The sequence below is a fragment of the Salvelinus sp. IW2-2015 genome, linkage group LG7 (assembly GCF_002910315.2).
Source record: "Salvelinus sp. IW2-2015 linkage group LG7, ASM291031v2, whole genome shotgun sequence".
Classification (NCBI taxonomy): Eukaryota; Metazoa; Chordata; class Actinopteri; order Salmoniformes; family Salmonidae; genus Salvelinus; species Salvelinus sp. IW2-2015.
This window is the reverse complement of record NC_036847.1, coordinates 20,589,495-20,601,198: the sequence shown is the minus strand read 5'-3', so window position 1 is coordinate 20,601,198 and position 11,704 is coordinate 20,589,495.

Sequence of the window (11,704 nt, the reverse complement as noted above, 5' to 3'; positions counted from 1 at the left end):
CAGGACAACGACCCTAAGCACACAGCCAAGACAACGCAGGAGTAGCTTCTCTGAATGTCCTTGAGTGGCCCAGCCATAGAACGAACTTAAACCCGATCAAACATCTCTGGAGAGACCTGAAAAAAGATGTGCAGCGACGCTCCTCATCCAACCTGACAGAGATTGAGAGGATCTGCAGAGAAGAATGGGAGAAACTCCCCAAATCAAATTAAAATATGCCGACTACCTTACAGTGAAATGCTTACTAACAAGCCCTAACCAACAAAGCAATTTAAAAAATACCTAAATACCTAAAAAAAGTATAAGAAATAAAAAAGTTACAAATAATTAAAGAGCAGCAGTAAAATAACAATAGCGAGACTATATACAGGGGGTACCGATACAAAGTCAATGTGCAGGGGCACTTTTTAGTTGAAGTAATTGAGATCATCATTTAAAAGTAGAGCTTTTAAAGTGACTATGAATAGATAAGAGTAGCAGTGGTGTAAGCGGGGGGTAATGCAAATAGTCTGGGTAGCCATTTGATTAGATGTTCAGGAGTCTTATGAATTTGGGGTCGAAGCTGTTTAGAAGCCTCTTGAACCTAGACTTGGCGCTCCGGTACCTCTTGCCATGCGGTAGCAGAGAGAACAGTCTATGACTAGGGTGGCTGGAGTCTTTGACAATTTTTAGGGCCTTCCTCTGATAACGCCTGGTATGGAGGTCCAGCATGGCAGGAAGCTTGGCCCCAGTGATGTACTGGGCCGTACGCACTACCCTCTGTAGTGCCTTGCGGTCAGAGGCCGAGCAGTTGCCATACCAGGCAGTGATGAAACCAGTCAGAATGCTCTCGATGGTGCAGCTGTAGAACCTTGTGAGGTTCTGAGGACCCAAATCTTTTCAGTCTCGTGAGGGGGAAAATGTTTTTTTGTGCCCTCTTCACGACTGTCTTGGTGTGCTTGGACCATAATAGTTTGTTGGTGATGTGGACACCAAGGAACTTGATGKTCTCAACCTGCTCCACTACAGCCCCGTCGTTGAGAATGGGGGCGTGCGCAGTCCTCTTTTTCCAGTAGTCCACGATCTTCTCCTTTGTCTTGATCACGTTGAGGGAGAGGTTGTTGTCCTGGCACCACACGGCCAGAACTCTGACCTCCTACCTATAGGCTGTCTCCTCGTGTAAAGTGATCAGGCCTACGTTGTGTCATCGGCAAACTTAATGGTGGTGTTGGAGTTGTGCCTGGCCGCACAGTCATGCGTGAACAGGGAGTACAAGAGGGGATTGAGCACGCACCCCTGAGGGGCCCCCATGTTGAGGATAATCGTGGCGGATGTGTTGGTACCTACCCTTACCACCTGGGGCGGCCATTCAGGAAGTCCAGGATCCAGTTGCAGAGGGAGATGTTTAGTCCCAGGGTCCTTAGCTTATTGATGAGCTTTGAGGGCACTATGGTGCTGAATGCTGAGCTGTAGTCAATGAATAGCATTCTTACATACAGTTGAAGTCGGAAGTTTACACACACCTTAGCCAAACACATTCAAACTCAGTTTTTCACAATTCCTGACGTTAAATCCTAATAAAAATTCCCTGTTTTTTAGGTCAGTTAGCACTTTATTTTAAGAATGTGAAATGTCAGAATAACAGTAGAGTGAACGCTTGCCTTTAAATTGTTTAACTTGGGTCAAACTGAGTCAGGTTTMTAGGCCTCCTTGCTCACACACGCTTTTTCAGTTCTGCCTACAAATTTTCTATGGGATTGAGGTCAAGGCTTTGTGATGGCCACTCCAATACCTTGACTTTGTTGTCCTTAATATATTTTCCCTCGACTTTGGAAGTATGCTTGGGGTCATTGTCCATTTGGAAGAACCATATGCGACCAAGCTTTAAGTTCCTGACTGATATCTTAAGATGTTGCTTCTATATATCCACAGAATTTCCCCCCCTCATGATGTCATCTATTTTGTGAAGTGCACCAGTCCCTCCTGCAGCAAAGCACTCCCACAACATGATGCTGCCACCCCCGTGTTTCACGGTTGGAATGGTGTTCTTCGGCTTGCATGCCTCCCCCTTTATCCTCCTAACATAACGATGGTCATTATGGCCAAACAGTTCTGTTTTTGTTTCATCAGACCAGAGGATATTTCTCAAAAAAGTACGATCTTTGTCCCCATGTGCAGTTGCAAACCGTAGTCTGGCTTTTTTATGGCGGTTTTGGAGCAGTGGCTTCTTCCTTACTGAGCGGCCTTTCAGCTTGTGTCGATATAGGACTTGTTTTATTGTGGACATAGATACTTTTGTACCTGTTTCCTTCAGCATCTTCACAAGGTCCTTTGCTGTTGTTCTGGGATTGATTTGCACTTTTCGCACCAAAGTACGTTCATCTCTAGGAGACAGAACGTGTCTCCTTCCTGAGCGGTATGACAGCTGTGTGATCCCATGGTGTTTATACTTGCGTACTATTTGTGGTACCTGGTACCTTCAGGTGTTTGGAAATTGCTCCCAAGGGTGAACCAGACTTATGGAGGTCTACAATATTTTTTCTGTGGTCTTGGCTGATTTCTTTTGATTTACCCATGATGTCAAGCAAAGAGTTTGAACATAGGCCTTGAAATACATCCACAGGTACACCTCCAATTGACTAAAATTATGTTAATTAGCCTATCAGAAGCTTCTAAAGCCATGACATCATTTTCTGGAATTTTCCAAGCTGTTTAAAGGCACAGTCAACTTAGTCTATGTAAACTTTTGACCCACTGGAATTGTGATACAGTGAATTATAAGTGAAATAATCTGTCTGTAAACAATTGTTGGAAAAATGACTTGTGTCATGCACAAAGTAGATGTCCTAACTGACATGCCAAAACTATAGTTAGTTAATTAACAAGAAATTTGTGGAGTGGTTGAAAAATTAGTTTTAATGACTCCAACCTAAGTGTATGTAAACTTCCGACTTCAACTGTAGGTGTTCCTTTGATCCAGGTGGGAAAGGGTGTTGTGAAGTGCAATAGAGATTGCATCATCTGTGGATCTGTTAGGGCGGTATGCAAATTGGAGTGGGTCTAGGGTTTCTGGGATAATGGTGTTGAAGTGTGCCATGACCAGACGTGAGTGCTACGGGTCAGTAGTCATTTAGGTAGGTTACCTTAGTGTTCTTGGGCACAGGGACTATGGTGGTCTGCTTGAAACATGTTGGTATTGCAGACTCAGACAGACAGAGGTTAAAAATGTCAGTGAAGTCACTTGCCAGTTGGTCAGCGCATGCTCGGAGTACACGTCCTGGTAATCCGTCTGGCACTGCGGCCTTGTGAATTTTGACCTGTTTAAAGGTCTTACTCACATTGGCTGGGGAGAGCGTGACCACACAGTCGTCCAGAACAGCTGATTCTCTCATGCATGTTTCAGTGTTACTTGCCTCGAAGCGAGCATAGAAGTATTTTAGCTCGTCTGGTAGGCTTGTGTCACAGGGCAGCTCTCGGCTGTGCTTCCCTTTGTAGTCTATAATAGTTTGCAAGCCCTGCCACATCCAGCGAGAGTCGTAGCCGGTGGAGTACGATTCGATCTTAGTCCTGTTTTGATGCTTTGCCTGTTTGATGGTTCGTCGGAGGGCATGGCGGAATTTATTATAAGCTTGCGGGTTAGAGTCCTGCTCCTTGAAAGAGTTATCTCTACCCATTAGCTCAGTGCAGATGTTGCCTGTAATACATGGCTTCTGGTTGGGGTATGTACGTACAGTCACTGTGGGGACGACGTCATCAATGTACTTATTGATGAAGCCAGTGACTGCCACCGGAAGAATCCCAGAACATATTCCAGTCTGTGCTAGCAAACCAGACCTGTAGCTTAGCATCTGCTTCATCTGATCACTTTTTTATTGACCGAGTCACTGGTGCTTCCCGCTGAAATTTTTGCTTGTAAGCAGGAATCAGGTGGATTACATTTTGGTCAGATTTGCCAAATGGAGGGCGAGGGAGAGCTTTGTACGCTTCTCTGTGTGGAGTAAAGGTGGTCTCGAGTTTTTTTTCCCTCTGGTTGCACATTCTACATTCTGGTAGAAATGAGGWAAAACAGATTTAAGTTTCCCTGCATTAAAGTCCCCGGCTACTAGGAGCACCGTCTCCCGGTGAGCGTTTTCCTGTTTGCTTATGGCGGTATACAGCTCTTTGAGTGCGATCTTTGTGCCAGGATTGGTCTGTGGTGGTATGTAGACAGCTACGAAAAATACAGATGAAAACTCTCGAGGTAGATAGTGTGGGCTACAGCTTATCATGAGATACCTCAGACGAACAAAACCTTGAGACTTCCTTAGATATCGTGCACCATCTGTTTACAAATATACATAGACCAACACCCCTTGACTTACCAGAGGCTGCTGTTCTATCCTGCCAATACAGTGTAAAACCTGCCAACTGTATGTTGTTCATGTCGTCGTTCAGCCACGACTCGGTGAAACATAAGATATTACCGTTTTTAATATCCCGTTGGTAGTTTAATCTTGCTCGAAGTTCATCGATTTTATTTTCCAATGATTGCATGTTTGCCAATAGAATTGGTACTCTAATTGGTACTCGCTCGCCTACGAATTCTCAGAAGGCAGCTCAACCTCCACCCCCTTTTTCTACATCTTCTCTTCACACAAATGACGGAGAATTGGGCCTGTTCCCGTGAAAGCAGTATATCCTTCACGTCGGACTCGTCGGACTCGTTAAAGGAAAAAGCTTCTTCCAGTTCGTGGTTAATAATCGCTGTTCTGGGTTTTTTTTCGGTCATAAGAGACGGTAGCAGCAACATTAGGTACAAAATAAGTTACAAACAATGCAAAAACATTAACAAAATAAGTTGGTTAGGAGCACGTAAAACATTAGCCATCCTCTCCGGCGCCATTTCAGGTGAGCCAAGCTTGTAGCGTCATACTCCAAAAGTCTCAATGCTGTAATCACTGTCAAAGGTGCTTCAGAAAAGTACTGAGTAAAAGGTCTGAATAATGATGTAACACTTCAGTTTTTTATTTGTAATAAATTTGCAACATTTCTAAACCTGTTTTTGCTTTGTATTATGGGGTATTGTGTGTAGATTGAGGGGAAAAAACTATTTCATCAATTTTAGAGTAAGGCTGTAACTTAACATGTAGAAAAAGTCAAGGGGTCTGAATACTTTCCATATGTAATGTATGTAAAACATAAGTAATATTAATATATTGCCATATTACTTTTCTAAATGGGCACAGATGTTATCCACAAGTTTATCTGATTCTGGGGTAGTAGATAAAGGGCCTTGTTGCCAAAATCCGAAAGTATCCCTTGAAGACATCGGTTCGAATCTAATTAGTTTGTGCCATTACATTTTGAGAAAATTACCAAATAAGTATTTTTCACATGTCTCATTGACTTCTCAAACCCCAGCCTAGTCTGTTTGGTCTGTTTTGCAAGCGTTCCCGGAAGTTTCGTAATGTTGTTTCTTTGGGTTTAGAAACTGTGGTTTTAGCATGTGCAGTGCCATTGAGAGCTTCCAACATGCTTCTGCCATTATAAAGTTGTCAAAGTAGTCACCTGGTTTGGGATTCCTATGGGTTATAGCCTCAACAGTGCTAAGATTCTTCTTCTGTGGATATTTTATGGCGGTTGTCAACCAACTTTAAGGTGCATTACTACCACTTACTGGACTGGAGTGTGGACCAGTGACAGGAAAGGTCTGAATCCTACCCAAAATTCAAATACATAATGAAATAGTACATCCACTGAAGATATCCCCAGCAGTTCACTTCATCTAGGCTTTTCAACCCCATTTTTCCTTAAATCTATTAATAAATCGCTCCCTTTCCCTCCTATATTGCTGGCACTAAAATAGAAATTGTTCCACTGTCTCCATCTCCTTCTGACAATGATCCCACCTCCCAGTCGAATGTTTTCCCACCAATTTCAATGTACTATTGAGCCTAGTGTGTCCCAGTCAGTCTCAGCCCTTCCTGCCCCCACCTTTTCCTGGATCTTATACAGATGTCTTTCCCTCCCTTTTCCACAACTCTTGCCATTTGGCTTCTGCTTTACTGATTGACAGTTCGATCTCAACATTAGAATGTTTAGGAGCCTGCTTCGCGAGAACATCCACCTCCTCATTCCCCTCTACTCCCATATGAGCTGGTATCGAGAGGAACATCACACATACCCCCATCTGTCTCACCATATACATGCACTGCAAAACCTCATACAATACATCTTGTCTGCTCCGAGACACAAATGAATTTAAGTTCCTCAGTGCTGCACAGGTAACAGAGAAGATGACTACCCTCTCTGGCCTCACCTCCTCCACCCACTCTGCAGCCAAGAGTATGGCCAGCAAATCCATTGTGTAAACAGATAAATCATCTGTTGCTCATTTTATCACTGTGACCTTAAACTCAGGAACACCAAAAGCTGCACCTGTCCTCCCTGTTTTAGGGTCCTTAGATCCATTTGTGAATATATTCAAGAAAGCATAGTACTGTGTTCTTAAATGGTCACTTACAACTGAATCTACTCCTTCCTCAACATCTCTTACCCTCTCAAGCAACCCTACATCTATCACTGGCTGAGGGAGCAACCAAGGTGGGATAGCAGGAAAAACCACAGAGGAGCTAAACTTCTTCCTTAACCTCTCGCCATGCCATTGCCTATCCACCCAAAACTGGTATTCAGATTTCGTTCATGTTCCCAGCACTCCATGAGTACCATTTTTGTGGGGTTGGGAAACCTTGTCTTTGTAGATTTTCCCAATGTGTCATGCTTAGTTGTTGTCTTTTTAACTTTAACAGCATCTCTCCCAACTCTACCTACAATGCTGTCACATACGCTATAATGGCACAGATATAAAGATGAGTGTAACGGTCTGGGTGTCGGGGGGTGTGAAGTCAGACGCAGGAAGAGCAGAGAGTTCAATACGGTGCTTTAAATGCACAACCGGCAAACAAATGTCCACACGGAATTACTGGGTGTACCAAACAAATGTCCCATACACGGAGGACAAGACCCAGTCCAAAATACACTTGATGCACGAACCAAACAATACGTACATCTACTCCCGAAATCCAAAACTACAACTGAATAATCCCGCACAAAGAAGAAGAGGAGAAGAGATCTCGAATAATCTCAACGGCTAATGTGCTCACGATCTAGTATCATCTCTAAAGCTTGGCTCTCTATTGCGTGTTCTGTCGTGGCTGTGAAAGAAGAAAAAAGGATGGGAGGTTTGCGTCGAAGAGTGATACTGATGTTAATAGAGGTCTAAAATGCACATACTGTCCACGACGCGCAGGTAGAGAGTTTAACGTGTAAGGGCCTAGGATTACATCTCCATGGGCGAATTGACCGATGTCTCTGACATGGTAGCTACTGATTGCCTTGGGGGATGAGTGAGATCGGGAGAGGTATCGGGAGCCAATAAGAGAAGTAATATGATGTGTAGGGAACGCGGTCTGGGTTAAGGCCCGACGATTAACATTGGGTGTGTGTGCACCAAGCAAAGTGGAGCACAATGGGGGCACAGAAATGGCCGTGTCGCGTCGCGGAGTGCTGAGTGGCTTTATCTTGTCGGAAGTTGTAGTGGATTTACTTGTACAAAATACATGAGGAAGTCGCCGTTCAGACACAGGAGGGCTGGTCAAGCAGATCCATGGTGCCGGTATGTCGGGGAAAGGAGAGCCAGAGACGAGTGGAGTAAAACAGCGATGAGACTCGATGGAGCATCGCGTCTCAGGAATGGAGGAACACACATAGGTAGTGATATAATATACGAGATGCTAGAGTCCTCTTGAGTCTGTCTGCTTTCTCCGTCCAGTGTGCACTTTTGCACTCTTTGTATATTGTGAGGTGATAGAGAGCAGGGATAGGCTTTCGCGCACTGTCTCGGCATGTACCGTGGCTCAGGGGAGCGCGAGAATTGATTTACATCTACTCGGCGAACGCAACCTCGCGGTGGTGAGACCAGAGACGCGCTTGGGTTGTGCGTCTCTGGTACAACCGGGTTATGGTTATGCTCTTCACATGGACCAGACCGTTAAGTCACAACATTAGCTGCATCTTATGTGCTGCATGAGTGTCGACTCTCTATATGTGGTACAGATAGCCGCCGCATATTGTGAAATATATCTACTATCGAGTGTGGGGGGAAAGTCTGCGCATTGCAGAGATCCCTCTGTCAGCCTAGGAGGTGCCACAGGTAAGAGCGGAGCTAGCTCGATGGATGATATATGCGGTGAGTGACGCACGCTGGTGTGAATCGCAAGACCTCGACGCTCCGACTTAGTGGGGATTAGTCTGCATGCAAGGATGTACTGCGGGTGAGGATGTGTTGGAGAGTGAGCCCACGCCATTAAGGCCGGGTGCAGTAAATGATAGGTCCTCGACTCAGTAACCATTCACAGGTCTGTGGGTAAAGAGCAAAAAGAGGTGAGGAACCTGGCTCACGCGTTTGCATTTTGGGTTTCTGGGCTCCATCGATTACTAGAATCCACTTTGTGTTATCTGAGGAGTCCGGGGTTTTGGCCAGGTAGCGGCTCCCATTACCCTCACTGCTAAAGGGGGGGCCCGGTGCGGTTCGGTGGCAGCAGTGGCGGACGGAGCTTTCAAACAGGTGGAAGGCTCTGTTCACGGATGCGCCCGTGTTGGCGCATCCGGACCCCTCTTTAGCATTCATATAGGGAGGTGGACGCGTCCGAGGCTGTGGGTGTGGGTGCTGTGATCAAGCGCTCGGGTACGCCACCCAAACTCCGCCCCTGCGCTGTTCTTCTCTAGGAAGCTCAGCCCACGCAGGCAGCGTAACTATGATGTGGGGGACCGGGAGTTGTTAGCGGTGGTCAGGGCTCTGAAAGGTGTGGAGACACTGGCTTGAGGGGGCTAAGCACCCCTTTCTCATCTGGACCGACCACCAGAATCTGGAGTATATCGGGCTGGGCAGCTAGGAGACTGAACCCACGCCAGGCAAGGTGGCCCATGTTGTTTCACCCGGTTCCGGTTGTACGTATTCTATAGACCAGGCTCCCAAAACGTAAAGGCTGACGCACTGTCCCGCACTTTATGGCACAACTGTGAGGGCAATAGAGAGTTAAGGTCACCCGTAAGATATCCCACTTGCCACATTGCCATTTGTTGCACACGCAGACGGTCACTCGCGAGGCCTTTGATGAGGCCCGTTGGCATGTGGGTGCGCACGCGGTGTGTTACGGGTGAGCTATCCCTCGAAGGGTTGTCTCTGGTTTCGCCTCTGGATTGCCACACTCAAGCATTTCTAGAACAGAGAATGGCTGTAAAAAGTGTTGACGGTGCTGGGTGTCTCTCAAGCGTCCCTCGCTACAATAGGGGGCAAACGAGGGTCGCCGGCAACCCCGCGGCTGAGTCCCTCAGTGGTCCGGCGGGGCGGAAGTCATCGTGTCTCCTCAAGAGACACTGAGGAATGCGTCTTTATGGACGCTTATAGTTGCTTGCTGTTATTCCGCGCCCTCCGTGTGAGCTCCACAGAGTACGTTTAGGGAGTGGCCGCAGCTCCTTGGGTGCGCGAGATGGGGATCTGCTATCGGGGAGTGGGTAGCAGGTAGAAGAAAGCCGCTTAACGAGGTGTGAGATAGAGGCTTCTGGTTGGTGCGATGTCTTCAGGACGGCATCGTATAGTGTTGCGGCGACTTGACTCCATACTGTGTGTACTAGAGATGCTCCTCCGGTTCAGGGCCTAATCGCTGCCGGCAAACGCTAAAAGAGCTAAGCCGACGCGTCTAGGCCAGAGCATCAGAGGGAAGTTTGCAACCACCCTCCTCCGTCCCCAACGAGCCCAGACTGGATCGCAGACATCGTCCCGTTCCGGAGATCTTATGGGATCCGAAGGGTTCCATTCGCGCTGTTGCTCCATCTAGTAAACAAGTTATCTGGTGTATCTCGCTGAGATGCAGGTTTTTTCTAAGGTCACTGCCACGTCAGTGTCTGCCGTTGCCCGAGAATAGTCACTCACACGCGCCAGAACCTCGCGCGCACGCGCTCACTCTCACTAATCAGGCAGCTCCTTTCCGGGCTAACCTGGCACCGGGGAGTGCCGAGGGGAGGACACCTTGGCTCGTATCTGCTCACAGTGTCATGGTCCCGAGTATGGAGGGCCGTTACGATGGAGTCGCTGCCACACTGGGGGTTAGTAGAGAGAGATGACAATTCCTGGGGTCCACTCGACCATGTTGTTCATCAGATGATCGCCAGGGTGTTGGCAGAGCACACACAGAGGGACTCGGAGTGACACGCCACGACGTGAAGCATGTTGGTGTACACGCGTTTCTGACAGGTTTAACTCACTATGCTCTTAGCCGCGGTCGTGTAGGTTTAACTTCTGATCTGGGCACATGCGCAGGGACCGAGGCTGGGCGTGCAGAGTGGCCTGAGTGAGCTACCATTTCCCGATGGGTTTATGCTCCGATGACAGTGAGATCGCGACATGTAGACCAATGCTCTAGAGCGACACTCCAACTCAGGCACACTCACTCGCGAGAGGACATCAGAGTGTCCCCCTTAGTGCAAGCGTGGTGGTTGGGCAGATAATGCGTGGGTGCCTCTCTCCTGGCGGAGCCTCAGGGCACTCTACGGAATTCAGTGCAGAATAGTGCACGCGCATATCAGCACGCGATCGAACACGCACGAGGAGGGTCTCCTGCGGTGGAGGACGCCTGGGATTATTGTTCTAGCATCTTCTCTACAACACAAATAGACGGAGAATTGGGCGTACTGTTCACGTAGAAAGCAGTATTGATATGCGCCTCTCTCGCACGTGCGGGGACCCTAGGGCAGTGGGGTGGCCACGTGCAAGACTGAGATACCTCAAACAAGCTATCGGAGGTATAAGAGGGAAAGAAAGGACCGCTGTTGTACGAGCAGCCAAGAGCGTGTTAATTCCAATGCGCGGCAGTGAGGGTTACTCGCGACGGTTTGTGTATTTTGTGTGTGATTATAGTGATGTCTGTTGTTCTTTGCTCTGTTCTATCTGTATATATTTCCTTGTCATCTTTTTTTTTTGTCTCTCTTTGATTGTATTAGGTATGGTGTGTCTCTTGCTATGTTGTTTTGTATGTTTGTGTGTTGCTCGGGTGTCAAATGCATAAGAGTCATAGGAGAGGGAGGTAGACGCAAACTGAGGTGGTAGTGGTAGTGCAAGTTACAACTCCCTTCCTATTATCACGTATTAACCCCTCGTTTCACTGTGTCTCTCCTCAGGCCGGTGTAGCTGGTCCCTGCAGGACGGTGAGGTGCCGGAGGTCCTCTCCCCCCTCTGGACATCGAGGGTCCCCGGCGTTATACGTACGGGCCATTCTGGACTCGAGACGCCGGGTGAGGGCCTGCGTACCCAGACCTGTGGACTGGGAGGGTACGGTCCGGAGGAGAGGTGCTGGTACCGGTGGGGGCACTTTTGGACTCTCAATGTTGAGGGATTTCCATCGCCTCAATCCGGATCGCCCTGCGCCTCGCCCCCCGGGTCGACCTCGAGGCCGGTGGCGGCCGCCCTGCGGGAGCCGCGCGTCAGAGGGGGGTACTGTCACGCTTCCGACCGAAGGTGACTCCCCTTCTGCTTCGGGTGGCGCTCGGCGGTCGTCGTCACCGGCCCTACTAGCTGCCACTGACTCTTTTCCTCCCCCTCCTTATGTGTTTATTTGTTACACCTGTGTTTAGGTGATTCTAATTAGTTGGGCTTTATTAGTCAGCCAGCCGTACGCTTCTTTGTGGC